This window comes from Anolis carolinensis, chromosome 1 (genome assembly GCF_035594765.1).
Source record: "Anolis carolinensis isolate JA03-04 chromosome 1, rAnoCar3.1.pri, whole genome shotgun sequence".
Taxonomy (NCBI): Eukaryota; Metazoa; Chordata; class Lepidosauria; order Squamata; family Dactyloidae; genus Anolis; species Anolis carolinensis.
Genome location: NC_085841.1, coordinates 209,660,476 through 209,681,503, shown reverse-complemented (window position 1 = coordinate 209,681,503; position 21,028 = coordinate 209,660,476). Strand labels below are relative to the sequence as shown.

General features: G+C 41.8%; 1 protein-coding gene across 2 annotated transcripts in view; it reads left to right on the top strand.

The window, feature by feature from the left end:
- Nucleotides 1–15,622: 15,622 nt before the first annotated feature.
- The window catches only part of map3k20 (mitogen-activated protein kinase kinase kinase 20), a 160,097-nt gene continuing 154,691 nt past the window's right edge, over nt 15,623–21,028 (top strand). Inside the window, exon 1 of one of the 2 annotated variants that reach the window (XM_008118119.3) lies at nt 15,623–15,818. The gene's annotated coding sequence lies outside the window, so the exon portion shown is untranslated. The remainder of the gene's footprint in view (nt 15,819–21,028) is intronic. The other variant, XM_008118121.3, reaches the window with a different exon arrangement.

The window sequence follows — 21,028 nt, the reverse complement described above, 5'->3', positions numbered from 1 at the left end:
TCATCTAAAAATTCACTTTCATTTAAGAGGGCTTGCAGATGCATGCACATTAAACTTTTAAGCACTTTTTTCAGGAACAAATGTATTTGTAAACTGACAGATATTTAAAACTTCTGGGCCAAAGGCAGGTTTTTTTTTTTTAGAGGAGTCTGAGACAACTCTTTTCTTTCAAGGAAGCATTTGCCAACCTCTTAGCCAGGCCAGACCATTCCTATTTGATTTCAAGTTAGCAAGGACATAGGTTGAGTGTACATGGTCAACACATGCCCAAGCAATTTATCCACATCTTTTGACTTCAGTACCTGAAACATGTCTATTTATATAGAACAATATAGGTCTTTATGTATCTCTGAAAATTGCTCTTTAATCATAGTGTCTGAGTCACAATAGACATGGGCTATTTTGTTGTCAAAATAAGTTACAGTTTGATCTTAAAGCTTCCATCAAATTCCCATAATAATAATAATAATAAAACTTTATTTATACCCCGCCACCATCTCCCCAACGGGGACTCGGGGCGGCTAACATGGGGCCATGCCCAGAGCAATACAATATAACAAAATATAAAACAACATAACATAGCACCATTAAAAATACAATAAATGCATCAACATCAAGAAATCAAAAAAACAGTAAAACAAGGGCAGGCCACGTGAACACAAAGATAAAACCTATAGACCCTCAAACAACACATCAAATGCTCTGAAAGCTGGCACCGCAATTGTACCAGAGAAAGACTACCACAACAATTATTACAACAACCACAATGACCACAACAAAGCAGTTTTGCAATAGCAGGGACACCCTGCCTGCATTCTAGCCATCTAGAAGCGCATTTGGTGGGAACACGGGAGTGGCTGCTCCCAAACTGTGGGATTTCGTCCCAAGAGAGACCAGGAAGATCCCTTCCCTGCTGTCCTTTCACAGGCAGGTCAAGACTTTTTTTTTTTGCTGGCAAGCATTTGGAGAATAAGGATCATGTTGCTGGAGAGGTTGTGGGTAGAATTTGAGGGGGGGATAGTGTAGTTTAAAATGAATTTTAATTGTATTTATTGTATTTTAATGTATTTTTGATCTAACATGCACAGTACTGTTTAATTGTTTTTTAATGTTTGTATTTGCTTTGTTTTAAATTGATCAAAGTGTATGACTGTTAGCCACCTTGAGTCCACTTGGGGAGAAAAGTGGAGTATAAATAAAATAATAATAATAATAATAATAATAATAATAATAATAATAATAATAATAATATCATACATGGAAAAAACTGATACCACCCCCCTTAACTACAGAGCACCACTACCTCTGCTTTCTCATGGAACCCATAGTGAACTAATCTATATGCCAATTTAACTGCTGAAGTGAGATAGAACCTGTTAGGATTCTGTAAAAATCAACTTCTTGTTGTGGGGGCCAACAGGAGCCAACTCCAGGTATGTTGATGTTTTAATGCCTGTATAGACCAGCTCTCAGATCCAAAATATTTCAATCTCTATAGCTGCTGTATCTGTGCAGGATACATTTCTAGACTTTGCAGGTATACATGAAACTATGGAAAATATCAAATCCTGTTGGAATGAAGGACTTCTGGCTCAAGAAAACCATAGAATCATGTTAGAGGACCCAGATACAGGATTTCTACGATTAGATTCATTTTTTCAGAACTAGAGGCAAGCAAAGGTAAGATTTACCCAGTCCTATAGATTTGAACAACAGGAGAAATGGTCCTGGTACTGCATTGGGTAATATAAGATGCGACCTCCTGCTGGGCTCATACAATGAAAGGAGATAAAAAGGCACAACAAAATAATTCACTCATCTGAATAGGAAAAAGGCCTGGCAATTCTCTGCAAGTAAAGTAACTTTTAATATAATTTTAGTGCTATTTAAAAATATATAACAAAACAAGTCAAGAGAAAATCGGAGGGTTTAACCTGCAGGGGTACCCAGAAGAGATAATGAGTTTTGCTATGAAAAATAAAATGATAAAAAGAAATATTTTTTTAAAAATGTAACTGGAGAAAATTATAAGTCTAAATCGTTAGCATAGCTTCTTAGTAAGGTCAACTGCATAATGTATGGTACCTTAACCTCTTCCAGCAATTTTTAAACACCATGCAGCTTAAATAGCCTTCTTCTGAATTCAGAGGTATTTCTTCTGGGAGACCTGAATGCAAATCAAGAGGTAATAGTGGAAGGAAATTAAAAGATGTGCTATTCTTATTTCATTTTTTTCTTACTGATAATAAGAAAGACAGCATAGAAAGTGCTATAGCAAAGTGAACCTCTGCCTCCCTGAATAGCTTTTCTTTCACCGTTAATCTGAAATGCATTACACCCCAGCCTTTTCAAAAAACCACAGTGTTCTTTACTCTGATCAGCATTAAAGTTCAGCAGGCACAAGCAGCAAGGTGTCACCAAAGGTTGATGTATTAGCAATCAAAGGAAATAATAGCCTGATTAAAAAAGTTTTTCTTAAAAAAGAAACTAATAAAAAACCAGAAACTTCTACAACACCCTGATTCTACTTTGAGTGTAAACATGTACAACCTTCACATTATACTATTATGGAGTGTGTACTTCTCCAACATGCACCTATATACAAATTCACATAGATAAATGGAATAGCACTCAGCGACCGTTCTTGAGGATCCAAGAAGGATGAGCAGCCAGACGGGGAAAGAGGACCATGTTGACTGTATGTCATTGAAGAATGTGATTCCCCCTCCTTCAAAGGGGGAATCTGTGATGGGGAAAGTGTGCCAACCCCAAATGCTCTTGGACTGCAATTCCTATTAGCCTTCACCAGTAGCCCAGCTGCCATGGGCAAATGCGAGTTACAATCTGGAGGAGGGGATATATTCCTCACCCACGAACCCTAGGGTTCTGTGAGAGGTCACTATAGGTTCCATGAGAGAATGTAACGGAAAAAATATGCACTTTTAAAGCTATAGATGTAATGATATGTATGCAGAGGTTCTCTGAGACTAGATTAGTTCAAGGATATTAATGTCCAGGGTTAAGAGTGAAGAACAGCTGACCTACATAAACTGATAGGAAAGAGAGAAGCAAAAAAGCCCTTTTTAAAAAACCCTCCTTTTTTCTCTGGCACATTTCTCCATCTCTTGAAATTTTGGATGCATCTACTGCAAGAGCCAGAAAAATACTACAGGTCAATAACTGGCTCAGAAAGTGGTGTCAGGAGGAACACTTTGGCTTCCTCGATCATAGCCTGCTTTTCGAGGAGGAAGGCCTACTGGCAAGGGATGGGGTGCATCTCACACAAGTTTGCTCACAGACTAGCAAACTTCATCAGGCACACTTTAAACTAGGTCATCCGGGGGAGGGGGATAATAGCCTTGTGAACTATTTTACCCATGACCACAGGGAATCGCCATAAGGCTAAAAGGAGGGTTGCACAAACACAACAAGGACCAATTACCAAGAACACAATAATCCCAAAGGAACAGCTCAGGGGAAGGTCTTTACACTAATGCACAAATCATGGGGAACAAACAAGACGAACTCCAACTTTTAGCACAACACCACACTTACGATGTCATAGGCATCACTGAAGTGTGGTGAGATGACTCACATCACTGGGATGTAGCCATTGAAGGCTATAACCTCTTTCACAGAAACAGAACAGAGGGGGAGGGAGAGTAGCCCTATATGTCAAAAACATTTACGTTGCAGAAGAGATGCAAGATGGCAATCAAGGAAACCATCTTGAAAGCATCTGGATAAGAATCAAGGGAAATGGGACTCAAAAAGATCTCATACAGAACCACGATGAAGAACTTGATGAAGCCTTCTGTCAGCAGCTGACCAAACAGGCACAAAGAAGAGATATAGTAGTCATGGGCGATTTCAGCTATCTTGATATCTGCTGGAAAACAAACTCGGCCAAGAGTATAAAATCCAACAAATTCCTCGCTTGCCTTGCAGACAATTTTATGGTCCAGAATGTAGAAGAGGAAACAAGGGGATCGGCTACTCTTGATCTCATCCTAACAAACGTGAAAGACCAGATCAATGCAGTTGAAGTGGTTGGATCCTTAGGGGCAAGCGACCATGTGCTCCTGCAGTTTGCGATACAAAGGAAGGCCAAAACGAAGACAAGTCAAATCCGCATTCTGGACCTTAGGAGAGCTGACTTCCAAAAATTGAAAGAAATATTGAGCGGCATTCCATGGATGCCAATACTAAAAGACAAGGGAGTTAAGGATGGATGGGAGTTTTCAAAAGTGGAATACTCAAGGCGCAAATGCAAATAGTGCCAACAAAAGGCGCAAATGCAAATAGTGCCAACAAAAGAATAAAAATAAGACACCTACAAAGAAGCCAGAATGAATGTCCAAAGAACTTCTAACTGGTCTAAGACTCAAAAAAGACATGCACAAGAAGTGGAAAAAGGGAGAAGTCACCAAAGAAGAATTCAAACCAATAGCCAACTTCTGTAGGGAAAAGGTTTGCAGGGATAAAGCGGAAAATCATCAATAGGGGTATAGCGTCTAGATCCAGGGAAGTCATTCTCCCCCTCTATTCTGCCTTGGTCAGACCACACCTGGAATACTGTGTCCAATTCTGGGCACTGCAGTTGAAGGGAGATGTTGACAAGCTGGAAAGGGTCCAGAGGAGGGCAACTAAAATGATTAAGGGTCTGGAGAACAAGCCCTATGAAGAGCGGCTTAAAGAGCTGGGCATGTTTAGCCTGCAGAAGAGAAGGCTGAGAGGAGGAGACATGATAGCCATATACAAATATGTGAGGCAAAGTCATAGGGAGGAGGGAGCAAGCTTGTTTTCTGCTGCCCTACAGACTAGGACGCGGAACAATGGCTTCAAACCTCAGGAAAGGAGATTCCACCTGAACATCAGGAAGAACTTCCTCACTATGAGAGCTGTTCGCAGTTGAACTCTCTTCCCCGGGCTGTGGTGGAGGCTCCGTTTTTGGAGGCTTTTAAGCAGAGGCTGGATGGCCATCTGTCGGGGGTGCTTTGAATGAGATTTTCCTGCTTCTTGCAGGGGGTTGGACTGGATGGCCTGTGAGGTCTCTTCCAGTTCTACAATTCTATGATTCTACACTGTAGAATTAGTGCAGTTTGACAACACTTTAACTGGCATGGCTTAATGCTATGGAATCCTGGGAATTATAGTTTGGTGGCACACCAGCACTTTGGCAAAGAAGGCCAAAAACTACATCTCCCATGATTCCATAGCATTTTGTAGAATTATCACCAAATGCTTACTAAGGCCCCTTCCACACAACTGAATAAAATTCCACATTATCTGCTTTGAACTGGGATATATGGCAGTGTGGACTCAGATATCCTAGTTCAAAGCAGATATTGTGGGATTTTCTGCCTTGATATTCTGGATTATATGGCTGTGTGGAAGGGCCCTAAGATGCTACTGTACCGAGTCACAATATCTCTTGATTGATTTACCTTGAGGTGGATCTATTAAGACTGTAGCAGGCAAGGAGAAGTTGCACTGCTACACAGATTGTGTTGCATCTCAGCCCTATGGCACCTCTTCGCCCAGCACCACACCAAAAACCAATGATTCAAATATAAAGAGTTTATTGAATAAAGAATAATAAAAAAAGGGAAAGGTTTAATATCCAAAAGCAGCAGACAGGATATAAACAGCAATATACAAAAGCAGTCAGAGTTCAATAAAAGTCCTTAAAAATCCATGGAAACTTCACAGGAACTAAAAATTCAAGAAAATCCAAGGTAAAACACAGGAACATGAATACAGGAACTTAATCCAGGCACTCTTACAAGGTACATAGGCAAGGCATCAACATGAAACAACGATCTTGACGTTACAGGAATCATAGACTTGGCAACATGAGCAAAAGACTTTCCCCATGACAATGTTGTCTTTGCAGACAACAGCTAATTTAAACTCACCAAAGAATTCATGATACCATCCCTGTCACACCTGGACTTCTTTCTCTAATTCTCTGGGAATGTTTTAGTTTCCTAGTTTTCACACAAAAACCTACACCCCTTTGAAACTTCTGCACCCTCTGTCTCTTCCCAGGGCCTATTCTACAGGGAAAGTTCACTTTCGCTTTCCCCACCCTGCACAACATCTGCAGGTTCATGGTCAGGTCAATCTACCTTAGACTGGCTTGTCTACAAGACTACAAATCACCTTGCAAGCTCACAGACACTTCATTTTGAAAACCATCATCCTCATCAGAATTGTCTGGCCCCTGCTAGGCTACAACAGGTTGTGACTCTAACAGAGGACCTTGACTCATGTACAAGTGTTCCTGCATGTTTTGGCAATGCTGGTTCTTGCAAAATATGAAAAAGGACACACAATACTGGTTGTCTTTAGAATATAGTGATTCATAATGCTGGGAGGAGCCTCTGGTGGCCTAGGGGATAAAAGCCTCGTGACTTGAAGGTTGGGTTGCTGACCTGAAAGCTGCCAGGTTCGAATCCCACCCGGGGAGAGCGCGGATGAGCTCCTTCTTTCAGCTCCAGCTCCATGCGGGGACATGAGAGAAGCCTCCCACAAGGATGGTAAAATATCAAAACATCCGGGCGTCCCCTGGGCAACATCCTTGCAGACGGCCAATTCTCTCACTCCAGAAGCAACTCCGGTTGCTCCTGACACGGAAAAAAAAAATAATGCTGGGGAAGTGAGACATATTTTGAAAGACTGTGAAGTATTTGAAATGGTGTAATATTGCCCAAATCAGAGAAAAAGATCAAAGGGTACTTCTATAAGGAGGGTTTCACTGTGGCACTACCTGTCTATGATATTAGGATTATGTGCTCCTATGAGGCATGAGACTATGCTGACGGTAGCAGTGCTCCTAGTAGGGTCTTCCAATGTCCGACAGGCTTTTGCTAAGGATCCAGATTGAATGTGACAAACAGCTATTGAGCAGCATCAGTATTGCAGGGCGACACTGCTGGAGGATTTCTTAAGAGAAAACTGTAGTGGCACAATACCTAACACTAGGCCAGTGGTTCTCAACATGGAGTCCCCAGATGTTTTTGGCCTACAACTCCCAGAAACCACAGCCAGTTTACCAGCTGTTAGGATTTCTGGGAGTTGAAGGGCAAAAACATCTGGGGACTCCAGGTTGAGAACCACTGCACTAGGCAGTGGTAAACCACTTTAAAAGCTCTATTATGAAAAATCCAAAATAAAACAAGAGAGTGACAGAAGATGACATTGCCTGGTTAAAAGGTAATCAACAAGCTACTGACTAATGACACAACTAGACTCGGGTTGAAAGGACATTTGGCTATTGACATGCTCAGATGTGAAAGGAAAGTCCAAAGCTCCACAACAGATATTATGGAATCATGTAACATAAGAAGCATGAATCAGGGAGAGCTAGACGGAGTAAGGACCTCATCTGAATCTGAGGGGCACCCATGCCTCACATTGCCCGCTGCACACTTTACCCCATCCCACTGGGAGAACTGTCGCCACCCAGCCACCTCCTGTTCCTCCCTATGGAACATGAGAAGCCTCTCATGTTCTCAGGGAAGCATCCTATCACCTGCCAGGATGCTTTCTCTATGGAGCCCCACCGGAATTAGTCTTTCGTCGTGTGATGGTGCCCAGCGGGTTCAGTGGAGGAAGTATCCTGGCAGTGTGCTAAGATGCTTCCAGTACTCTGTATGGTGAGGTGGTAATTCAAGAAACTGGTTAAACCATCTAATATCCCCCTCCTGCCAAAATATCTAAATTTTGATTTTGTCATCTTATATACCATTTTACCACATGATAATATATAATGAGACTTGCATATCCATGGATTTTGGTATTCACAGGGATCCTGGAACCAAACTCCAGTGGCTGCCAAGGGCTCACAGTATTGGGATATCTTCCCACTTTCCTCTGAGTCATTGTGGTGCCAGATCTTACTCCCAGCTCTTTCCTGTGTCCACCTTCTGGTAATCTAGATTCATCTTTCTAAGTAAATAAGGAAGAATAATCTCCTAATTTCACCTAGATATGGGAATGGACTTTTAAACTAAGTTTTCACTTTTAGGAGATTACTATATGACATTATTACCTGTGTCACATGTTTGAAGCTCCCTAGCAATGAACAGAAGCGTCCACAGTCGCATGGTGTTCAAAAATCACTCCAAATCAGAACTTTACAATAAACTGGGGAAACACTTTTTGGGGTAGCTCATGTTGTGGTTCAGCCTGATGATGAAGAAAGGGAATTTGGGGAACAGCAGTTTGTCCCTGCAAATGTGGACATTTCTGAAATACAGTTTGAACAGCAGTCTGTCCCTGGGAATGTTGATGTTTCTGAAGTGCAGGTGGATTTGGAAAGTGTTGATAGCTTAGGAAAACAGAGGTCTGTGGATGCCTCTGAGTCTAGTAGAGATGCTGCCAAAATTTGTGATAAGGATGACCTTTCACTTAAATCTGAGAATTGTCAACAGAATGCAGATGGGAACAAAGAGGATGAGTTTGTGTTAGATAGGGATTCCAGAGCTCAAAGGAATATGTTTTTCAGTCGCAGAGAGGTTTTAAGTAGATGTTTCTGGGGAGAGATTTGAGTCAGAGCAACCTCACCTTTGGAGAATCAACTCTTGCCTTGTTCAAGCCTCGAATCTGTGTTTGGATTACTTTTGAAGCTCATGGATTCATGTTACCTTGGATTTACTGTGCTATTTTTGGATTTTGAACTAATATCTACGAAATTATTGAACTGTGTTTAAGGATTGCACTTGCAATTGGTTTTTACTTATTTTTCTGCTTTTTAATAAGTTTTGCTATCTTTCTTCAATAAACTGAAAAGACGCAAGCCTTCTGTGGTGGAGTTTGTGTGTTGGAGCAAGGTGAACCAATGCTGAGGTGCGACAGCTGAAAGCACTTTGAGGCAATAGTTTATGTAGGAATTTTCAATGAACACCATGAGATCTTTACATATGAATCAAAGAAGAATTTCTTATCCTCAAAATAACAGCATACATCTATGGGCACAGTAGGGTGATTGAATTGTACTTTGAAGAAGTCCCACTGAAATCAACCCAGAAGAAACTTGTGAGTCCCATTAATTTCAGTGGGTTAGCTTTAAATATGTTTCAGTCTGGAGCCAATCCAGTATTAAGGAGAGGAGATTGTCTGTGGGAAGTAGAGATACAAGTTTTGTGGGTTACACCCTAAAGTTCCTGCTGGTTTACATTATGAAAAAGGAGAAAAAAAGAGATGATTTCTTTTTATTTGATAGGTTCTGCATATAGAGTTTTATTTTTGTGTATCTTTGGAGTCAAGTAACAGCCAAGAAGGAAGGTGTTTCTCAGCAGGGAACAGGGTTCCTATATGGAACGGGAACTCTTTTTAGACTGGAATCTGAGGGCTGCTTTTTCTCCAAGCTAAATGTGACTATTTTGAATGTGCTAGGTTTTGTTTTCTTTGTGCTTGTTTGTTAAGGATGAATGATATAATGACATTTAGTCATTTGACATGCGTGTCATGAATATATATGGAAGACATTTCATCTCTTCCTTCCAGCTTTCTTTCAACATCTGCATGTTTAGTTCTAAAAATGTTTAGTTCTAAAAATGTACACGATTAGAGCAATCTGAAACAGATAATACCAGGTTCTGGCTATGCAATGAGAAGTGTAGATTGTTACTCAAATTAAGTGCAGATTTTCTTGCATCATTAAGTAATTTTGGCTTCAATGGGACACAAGGAAGCCTTGGCAAAAATAATTTTGTAAATGTACACTTTAAAAAAGAATTTGTTATTCCTCTATATATTTTTCTATTAACAACCTGCCACGCATTTGGGAATTCCCTAAAATCACCATATGTTTCTGAGGAGTGACAGTGTTGATCTGTTGTTGCTGTTTCTCATCATCACTGATAAGAGAGAAAGCTTCAAATTGATTCTGCAATTTCTTTGCATCATATTCCTTTGCACCGTACCTCCTCCTCAGTGACAATCCTTATGTTCTCCTCGTCCAGAATGGTCTTTTCTGCTCTAACTTCATGCTCCCTAATATGCTGAAGAGTAGATGCACAGACCTCAAGTTGGTGAACCTTTTCTTCCACTTGATGCACACTTAGCTATCCATATTGTCTTGCAAGAACACAAACATATCACAAGTGACTTCAGCAGCTCCCTCACCACTAATATTCATTAATCTGAAGTAGTCACCAAAATGTAACTTCTGGGCCTCCCCCTTTAAACACCTGCGCAAAACACTGTTGGCCTTCTCTGTTAACCAAACTCCTGTTCAACAAGCTCCAGAAACCGGGGCTGCAGCTATATAGAAAACTAGTCACTGCCAACTCCTCCCACAACCAAGTCTGACTCACTTCCTCTCAGCAAATGCCTCACTCCCTGAGTCCATGTGCTCAAACAGAGAACCTAGAGTTACACATCATAACAGAATAATAAAACATGAAGGAACACAAAAGCACACTTTCACTCACCTCGCACAAATGATCAACCTTCCTCTGATAGACACAAAAGCCTTAACCGAATTTACTCTCCCAAAATGTTATCTAATGCGGGAGATGTTTAACTTGACAGACCCAAACTCACTTTATACTGTTTTTTTTCACGATCTCTCTCTCAGTCGTAGAGTCGTTTCCGACTCTTCGTGGCCTCATGGACCAGTCCACGCCAGAGCTCCTTGTAGGCCATCGCTGCCCCCAATTCCTTCAAGGTCAACCCAGTCACTTCAAGGATACTGTCCATCCATCTCGCCCTTAGTTGGCCTCTCTTCCTTTTCCCTTCCATTTTCCCCAGCATCACGATCTTTTCCAATCTTTTCTGTCTTCTCATGATGTGGCCAAAATACTTCAACTTTGCCTCTAATATCCTTCCCTCCAGTGCGCAGCTGGGCATTATTTCCTGGAGGATGGACTGGTTGGATCTTCTTGCGGTCCAAGGCACTCTCAAGATTTAAGCATCTTCTGATTTCCTGACTGCCGTCTGCATCTGCAGTGATCTTCGCGCATAGAAATATAAAGTCTGTCACTGCCTCCATGTTTTCTCTAATAATTTGCCCATTATTAATAGGTGTAGTTGCCATGATCTTGGTTTTCTTGACGTTTAACTGCAACCTGGCTTTTGCACTTTCTTCTTTCACCTTGATGATAAGGCTCCTCAGCTCTTCCTCACTTTCGGCCATCAGAGTGGTATCATCTGCATACCTAAGGTTGTTAATGTTTCTTCCAGCAATTTTAACTCCGGCCTTGGATTCATCAAGCCCCGCACGTCGCATGATGTGTTCTGCGTACAAGTTGAATAGGTAGGGTGAAAGTATGCAGCCCTGCCGTACTCCTTTCCCAATCTTGAACCAGTCTGTTGTTCTGTGATCTGTTCTTACTGTGGCTACTTGGTCTTCATACAGATTTCTCAGGAGACAGACAAGGTCACTTGGTATCCCCATACCACCAAAAACATGCCACAGTTTATTATGATCCACACAGTCAAAGGCTTTAGAATAGTCAATAAAGCAGAAGTAGATGTTTTTCTGGAACTCCCTGGCTTCCTCCATTATCCAGCGGATATTGGCAATTTGGTCTCTTGTTCCTCTGCCTTTCCTGAACCCAGCTTGGACATCTGGCAACTCTTGCTCCATGTATTGCTGGAGAATGCCTTGTAGGATCTTGAGCATTACCTTGCTGGCATGGGAAATAAGTGCCACTGTATGGAAGTTTTTCACCATATCCATGCAAAAACACTTCTCTTGGCCTTCCCTGTTAGCTGAGCTCCGATTCATCTAGTTCCAGGAACTGGGGCTATAGCTAGCTATATGATTTACGTATCCCTATAGTTTATTAATTCTTTTTTCTAAATTAATTATGTTTTATTTAATTATATGTACACATATTATGGATAAGTACGTACATATATTATTTAAAAAAACACATTAGTATATATTTCGCATAATTTAATAACATGTTCTTCCTTTATGGAATGTCACCACCTAAAATGCTATTCAGGGGATTCTATCCCATTAACTCATCCCAATTCCAGAACAACTTCTAATTGCATTTTTATGAAGTATTTGGCCTTCTCTGCTAAAGAGTGCTACTTACCCACCAAATCACAACTTTTAAGTCATCATGAAAGTTTAGAGGGCGTGCTTATCAAGTCTGCAGATGACACCAAATTGAGAAGGATAGCTAATTTTCCAGAGGACAGAAACAGAATTCCAAAAGACCTTAACAGGTTAGAGAGCTGGGCCAAAACTAACAAAAAGAATTACATTTGTTCTTGTTGAAATTCTTTTTGTTAGTTTTGGCCCAGCTCTCTAACCTGTTAAGGTCTTTTGGAATAAAAATAAAATGCAAAGACATAGGATGGGTGATGCCTAGCTCAACAACAGTCCATGTGAAAAAGATCTTGGAGTCTCCGTGAACAACAAGTTGAACATGAGGTAATAGTGTGATGCAGCAGCTAAAAAAGCCAATGAAATTTTGGGCTGCATCCAAAGGAGTGTAGTGTCTAGATCGAAGGAAGTCGATCTGCTTTGGTTTGACCTCACCTGGAATACTGTATCCAATTCTGAGCATCGCAGTTCAAAACAAATATTGGCAAGCTGGAAGGTGTCCAGAGGAGGGTGAATAAAATGATCAAAGGTCTGGAGACTATGAATCCCTATGAGAAGTGACTTAAAGAACTGGGCATGTTTAGCTTTCAGATGAGAATATTGAGTGGAAACATGATAGCCAGTATAAATATGTAAAAGGCTATTTTACATATTTCCAGCATAGCTTGTTTTCTGCTTCCCTGTAAACTAGGACTCAGAGGAATGGGTTCAAATTACAAGAAAGGAGATTTGGAGATTCCATCTGAACATTAGGAAGAACGTGTTGTCAAAGGCTTTCATGGCCGGAATCACGGGGTTGCTGTGAGTTTTCCGGGCTGTATGATCATGTTCTAGAAGCATTAACTCCGGATGTTTCGCCCATCTATGGCAGGCATCCTCAGAGGTTATGAAATCTGTTGGAAACTGGGCAAGTGGGGTTGATATATTTGTGGAATGTCCAGGGTGGGAGAAAGAACTCTTGTCTGTTTGTGGCAAGTGTTAATGTAGCTATTGGCCACCTTGATTAGCATTTAATGGTTTTGCAGCTTCAAGGAATGGCTGCTTCCTGCCTGAAGGAATCCTTTGTTGGGAGATGTTAGCTGACCCTAATTGTCTTTATATAAACCCCACTTGCCTAGTTTCCAACAGACTTCGCAACCTTTGAGGATGCCTGCCATAGATGTGGGCAAAACGTCAGGAGAGAATGCTTCTGGAATGTGGCCATACAGCCCAGAAAATTCACATCAGTCCATTAGGAAGAAGCCCCTGACTGTGAGAACAGATCAACAGTGGAACTTTTTGCCAGAGTGGTGGAAGCTCCTTCCTTGGAGGCTTTTAAACAGAGGCTGGATGGCCATCTGTTGGGGGTGCTTTGATTGTGCTTTTCCTGCATGGCAGGGGATTGAACTATGTGGCTCATGTGGTCTCTTTCAACTCTTATTGTCAGCTCTTGAAAGCTATAGGACTCAAACAGGCTCACACAGGCAGCTCTGTGGAAACGCTTTATTGAGGACCTTCTTTACAAGATGAAAACGAAGCTGGAACTGAGTATTCCCGCCAAGTCCCGAGTATATCTGCCTCCTACCTTCCCCCCTCCCCACATTCACATGTATCTGTTATATGATCCTTTTCTCAGGCTTGAAAAACCAGAGCTGGCCATAAAACCCATCCCTGGCCAGATGGTCCTTATCATTTAGATTATCTCCCATCCCCCACCCCCATTGCTCTGGCAGGATGTGGAGAGTACAGTTGTTATGAATGCTGGGTTATCACATCCTGACACTTATTATTGTATGAAATACCTGCACAGGTATTCCATAATACTGGGCTGGGGGGGGATAATATCAAAAAGAGATCTGTTCCTAAACATTTTGGATGAGGGAGATTGAAGGTGCATGTACATGATAGAATGAATGCAGCTTGACAGCACTTCAATTGCCATGACTCAATGCTATAGGATGCTGAGAGTTGCATTTTCCCCAAGGTCTGAAATGTCATGGCTGGAATCCCTGGGTTGCTGTGAGTTTTCCAGGCTGTATGGGCATGTTCCAGAAGCATTCTCTCTTGACATTTCGTCCACATCTATGGCAGGCATCCTCCAAGATTATGAGGTCTGTTGAAAATTAAGCAAGAGTGGTTTACATATCTGTGGAAAGTCCAGAGAAAGAACTCTTTATCTGTTTGAGGAAAGTGTTAATGTAGCAATTGGCCACCTTGACTAGCATTTAATGTCCTTGCAGCTTCAAGGACTGGCTGCTTACTGCCTGGAGGAATCCTTTGTTGGGAGGTGCTAGCTGGCCCTGATTGTTTCCCGTCTGGAATTCCACTGTTTTCAGAGAATTGTTCTTTATTTGCTGTCCTGATTTTAGAGGTTTTTTTTTAATACAGTAGAGTCTCACTTATCCAACATAAAAGGGCCGGCAGAACGTTGGATAAGCGAATATGTTGGATAATAAGGAGAGATTAAGGAAAAGCCTATTAATCATCAAATTAGGTTATGATTTTACAAATTAAGCATCAAAACATCATGTTAGACAACAAATTTGGCAGAAAAAGTAGTTCAATATGGAGTAATGCTATATAGTAATTACTGTATTTATGAATTTAGCACCAAAATATCACGATATATTGAAAACATTGACTACAAAAATGTGTTGGATAATCCAGAACGTTGGATAAGCGAATATGTTGGATAATAAGGAGAGATTAAGGAAAAGCCTATTAATCATCAAATTAGGTTATGATTTTACAAATTAAGCATCAAAACATCATGTTAGACAACAAATTTGGCAGAAAAAGTAGTTCAATATGGAGTAATGCTATATAGTAATTACTGTATTTATGAATTTAGCACCAAAATATCACGATATATTGAAAACATTGACTACAAAAATGTGTTGGATAATCCAGAACGTTGGATAAGCGAATATGTTGGATAATAAGGAGAGATTAAGGAAAAGCCTATTAATCATCAAATTAGGTTATGATTTTACAAATTAAGCATCAAAACATCATGTTAGACAACAAATTTGGCAGAAAAAGTAGTTCAATATGGAGTAATGCTGTATAGTAATTACTGTATTTATGAATTTAGCACCAAAATATCACGATATATTGAAAACATTGACTACAAAAATGTGTTGGATAATCCAGAACGTTGGACAAGCGAGTGTTGGATAAGTGAGACTCTACTGTACTGGTTGCCAGATTTTGTTCATTTCCTGGTTTCCTCCTTTCTGTTGAAATTGTCCAGATGTTTGTGGGTTTCTATGGCTTCTCTGTGTAGTCTGACATGGTAGTTGTTGGAGTGGTTGGTTTATCAGCTGCTCTGCTATGGCTGGCTTCTCTGGTTGAGTTAGTCTGCAGTGCCTTTCATGTCCCTTGATTCGTGTTTGGGCAATGTTGTGTTTGGTGGCTCCCCAGGTTTGTCCCCTCCACTGCCCAAGAGTGCTGGCGCCTCCTCAAACTACAACTCCCATCACTCCATAGCATCACTGCCAGGCCAGTTCAAGCGGTGGGAACCGCATTACTTCGCCAGTGGAGACGCACAGGGGAGAAGGCAGGGAGGCGGGCTGGCGGGCACGGGGTGGTGCTGCTGCGCCGCGCCAAGGCTGGCCTCCTTTGACATCCACCGGAAGCGTGGCAGCAACTCCCTCACTCCCACGGAGAGCCACCTCTTCGCACCACGCAGCCCGCGGGAAGGAGGCTTTCCCGGCTGTGGGGGGTTCCCACTCGCGCCTCTGGCACGGCAGGCACTTCCTGGAAGGTAAGGCTAGAAAGTGGCGGGCGCAGAGCCTTTTGCCGGGAGAGCTGTGAAATGTTTCTGTGAGCGAGGAGAGGGGCTATGGAGGCGGTGTGTTTGAGTGTGAGAGACAATTCCCTTCGCCGGCCTCAGCCCTTGCTCAGCCCCCTCCTCTCTCTCGCCAAGGAGGGCCTTTATGTAAGTTTTAGAACAACTTAAGAGGGACGTTTCCCTTCCTTCCGTTCGGTTGTTGCGCTCTTCAAGCCCAAAAGCAGCACACCCACACCGTCAAAAGTTGTGGCGAAGACTGGCAAAGGGACTCCACTAGGCCTTGGTGCTGCTGTTGCTGCCGGCGGTTTGGGAATTAAAGTCTACCAGAGCAACCCCGCCCCATCCGAGGCAGAAGCGGGTGATTAAAGACCTGCCTCGTCGCCTGAGCTTCTGGCATTTCTTGTCCTCATGATGCAGCTTCACAGATAGCTCTGGGAATCATTGCCTTGCTCCTTTTTCCTCGTTCTTTCCTCTTCTTTCCAGTGTTTCCCAAACTCTGTGGTGTTTTGGACTGCAGCTCCCAGAATTCCTGATCATTTCCTTAGGCAGGTGAGGCTTCTGGGAGTTGGGGTCCTGGAGAACTAAAGTTTGGGGATCACTGCTCAAGGCAGGCATGAGCAAACTTCAGCCCTCCAAGTGTTTTGGTTTTAGAAAATGGCATTCATAACCATTTGGAGATCATAACATTTTGGAAGTGCATGGTCTTTCAGAGAAGACCCCTCTATTCTGTCTTGGTCAGCTGTTAGACTGGTAGGCTGATGTCTCTAATCCAGGGGTCCCCAAACTTTTTAAACAGGGGGCCAGTTCACGATCCTTTAGACCATTGGAGGGCCGGACTATAGGTGGCCACCAAGCAATAATAATAATTATAATAATATTATTATTATTATTAATAATAAAGAGGGTTGGAAGAGACCCTTTAGGCCATTGAGTCCAACCGCCTTCTGCCTTTTTGCACCAAAAGCACAAACAAAGCACCCCTGATAGATAGCCTCTCCACCTCAATGTTAACAATAATAATAATAATAATAGAGAAGAGGAGAACCCTTGGATCATTTAGCCCAACCCCCTTCTGCCTTTGTGCTGTGGGGACTGGATAAATGGCTTTGATGGCCCCCGGGCCTTAGTTTGGGGACTCCTGCTCTAATCTGTTAGGAAACAGAGAATATGCCAGTGCACACAATAGCTTCAGAAGTGTATTTCAGTTGCCCAAAAATACATCTACTCTCCCATAAAACAACTTGTTTTATATTATGCACCCAAGAGACAACATTGAAGTAGACTTCACAAGTCCAATTCTGGGCACCGCAATTGAAAGGAGATGTTTACAAGCTGGAATGTGTCCAGAAGAGGGCAACTAAAATGATCAAGGATCTGGAGAACAAGCCCTATGAGGAGCGGCTTAAAGAACTGGGCATGTTTTGCCTGCAGAAGAGAAGGCTGAAAGGTGACATATTGAGGGCCATGTATCAATATGTGAGGGGAAGTCATAGGGAGGAGGAAGCAAGCTTGTTTTCTGCTGCCCTGGAGACTAGGAGGTGGGACAGTGGCTTCAAACTACAGGAAAGATAGGAGATTCCATTTAAACATTAGGAAGAACTTCCTAACTGTGAGAGCTGTTCAGCAGTGCAACTCCCTGCCCTGGAGTTTGGTGGAGGCTCCTTCTTTGGAGGTTTTTAAGCAGAGGCTGGATGGCCATCTGTCAGGGGTCCATTGAATGCAATTTTCCTGCTTCTTGGCAAGGGGTTGGACTGGATGGCCCACGAGGTCTCTGTCAACTCTATGATTTTAAGAGCTAAAATCTCATTTAAGTAGAATCTTCTCAAGTGGTACACAACCAGATATAACTATGCAAGGCGATTTGGCTTTCAGCTGTTCTTTCCTCTTCTTTAGGAAAGAGGAACAGACTGGTAGCCTGTTGTCTCTGATTTGTTAGGAAACAGAGAATATGCCAGCGCACAAAATATCAGTGCTTCAGGAGAGTTCTTCAGTTGCCCAAAATTACATCTGCACTCGTATAATAATAACAATAATAATAATTTTATTCTTGTATCCCGCCCCATCTCCCCGTAGGGACTCGGGGCAGCTCACATGGGGCCTTGCCCAACATCACAATATAAAAACAATTCAAAACACATAAATTTACAGCAATAAATCAACAATATCAGTAAAACCATCATAAAAACAATATTGCAGGAAAAAGCGTTAAAAACAGATATAAAACACAACTCTAGGCCAAAGGGCGAATGTGTCAAATCGGGGGGGAGGTAGTTACGTAATTGACATAGTCATTAAAGTACTAGAAATGACAATAATGGCAATAAGAAGGCGAATCAGTGGGTCTATTATTATGTAGGCAGACAGTTGGTATAAACCAACTTGTTTTATATTATGCACTCAAGAGACAGAATTGAAGTAAATTTCATTAAAAATAACACCTTGGGTTTACTCACAACTTCATGTGTTCAGCATACACAGGTACACAACTTACCAGTCCAGTTACAGATATGTTTGAGATAGATTCTCTGTGCAAATGGCACAGACATCTTTCTTACAATCAACAGGCAGGTGTTGGTATGAGTAGTCTCAAAGTCTAATGGAGTCTGAGCTCTATGCTCATCTCAGAGCCTAATCATGTGGTCTGCAGCCCCTCCCATAATTTCTCAAAAAAACAAAACAAACATAGAGCAAGGAAATAAAGCTGCATATCATAATATGCATACAATAATTAAGCAACAGGATTATATACAGTAGAGTCTCGCTTATCCAACCTTCACTCATCCAACATTCTGTATTATCCAACGCAGAGTGCGTTTTAGTAGTCAAAGTTTTTATAGTCAATGTTTTTAATACACTGTGATATTTTGGTACTGTATTCGTAAATAGTGTAATTGGTCCATAACATTATCATGTATTGAACTGCTTTTTCTGTTGATTTGTTGTAAAACATGATGTTTTGGTGCTTAACTTGTAAAATCATAATGTAATTTGAAATTTAATAGGCGTTTCCTTAATTCCTCCTTATTATCCAGCATTTTCGCTTATCCAACGTCCTGCTGGCCCATTTATGTTGGATAAGTGAGACTCTACTGTACAAAAAAATTACTAGAAGAGGCTTGAAGAAGGTTTAATTTCCAATGTTTGTACTTCAACTCCCACAATTCCTAACAGCCCGTAAGCTGGAAGTTAAAGTTCAAAATACCTGGAGGGCCAAAGTTTGTCCAGGCCTGGTTTGGGCCTCCAGGTATTTGGGACTTCAACCCCCACAATTCCTAACAGCCTGTAAACTGGGAGTTGAAGTTTAAAATACCTGGAGGGCCAAGGTTTTCCCATGCCTGGTTAAGTCCTCCAGGTATTTGGGACTTCAACTTCCAAAACTGCTAAACCTTGGACAAGTTGGCCAGGGCTTCTTGGAACTGAAGTCTAAAACATCTCGAGGACTAGAGTTTGGGAATTGCTGTTTAGGTCGACCATCAGAGTACACACACACACACACACACACACACACATATACACATACATAGGTAAAGGTAAAGGTTTCCCCTGATGTTAAGTCCAGTCGTGACCGACTCTGGGGGTTGGTGCTCATCTCCGTTTCTAAGCCAAAGAGCCGGCGTTGTTCATAGACACTTCCAAGGTCATGTGGCCGGCATGACTGCATGGTGCCTATTGATCTACTCACATTTGCATGTTTTCGAACTGCTAGGTTGGCAGGAGCTGGGGCTAACAGTGGGCGCTCATTCCGCTCCCGGGATTTCATCCTGGGACCTTTTGGTCCGCAAGTTCAGCAGCTTTAACACACTGTGCAGCTTTAACACACTGTGCCACCAGGGCCCCTTGCATATTATGTATACTGTATAAGCCACACACCCTTGGTCTTCGGTCTTATTTTTGGTAAAACATACCAAAACAAGGTTTTCCCTAGTTTGTTTTTGAGTGACAGTGGCCCTGTCTACATTGAGCATTTAGCTGACTATCAAGTATTGCAACCAGACAACAAACACCTACAAAAGTGTACGAAAGAAAGTCCTAATTGGCAGCAGCACTTTGTGGTTTGAGAAATTGCCAACCAGGCCTCAAATTGGTTCCCTATGTAATAATCTGTACAGCGAAAGCGTTTTCTAGAGTCATAGAGTTGGAAGAGACAACATGGGTCATCTAGCCCACCCTCCTGCCATGCAGAAAAAGCACAATCAATGTTTGAAACTGCACTGAATGGTCAGTGTGGAAGTACCCAATGTTTTTGAAGAACATGCTGAAGTTACATGTTGGCAACCCTATTGAGTGTACATTATGTGTACCTGAGTATAACTGGCACATGGTGGGATGCATTCATATTACACAACTATAGCAGTGTGATTCCACTTTAACCGCTGTGGGCTGACATAAATCTCAGAGTTGTGTAACAACTAGAGTGTCCAGTGTGATGATGGCCTTGTTTTTGGTTCATTGTGCCTCTGTCTGGATCAACTTCACTCCAACTGATGTCATTCATAATTGGACTATATACCATGCATGGCTTATGCTGATTGAAAAGGGCATGAGGTGGACTTGGATGACGATTGGGATCGAGTGTATGGAGGTATATTTTTACACTTTACAGAGAGACAGTATGTACCAGATTTAGTCATGAAGGCCAGGGAGTTTTGCAGAAGAAACAAATTTGTACTAGAAAAATCACTAGATACAAGAAGAAATGAGGATGAAGCATTAGAGAAGGGAGGGGAAGAAGGCAAAGGGACAGGGGCTAGAGATGAAGGAGAAAAAAATAGAAGTTAAAAAGAAAATGGATAGTGAAAGTTTTTGGAGTGAGGGATATGGATAAATTGACTATGATGAATAGGGAGGGAACAGAGAAGAACTGTGTTAAGGAATTGGAACTCTCTTTGAACTTTGTGGGAAGAAGGGGAATAGGCTCCGTAATTTGGTCAGTATTAGAACTTTTGCTTGCAATGTTAAGATGATGATTCTTGTGCTAGAGGGAAGAATAGGTGAATGCTTTACTGAGAAGGAAAGTTTGAATATGAATGTCTTCAACCCAAAGGATGGGAGGTCACTGCAATTGGGGGGGGGGGGGCTGAAAGGGGGGAAATAGTGTAATGGGGAACACTTATTGTAGGCACTGTTCTGAAGTACAGTAGACTCTCACTTATCCAAGACTCGCTTTTCCCAGGTTCTGGATT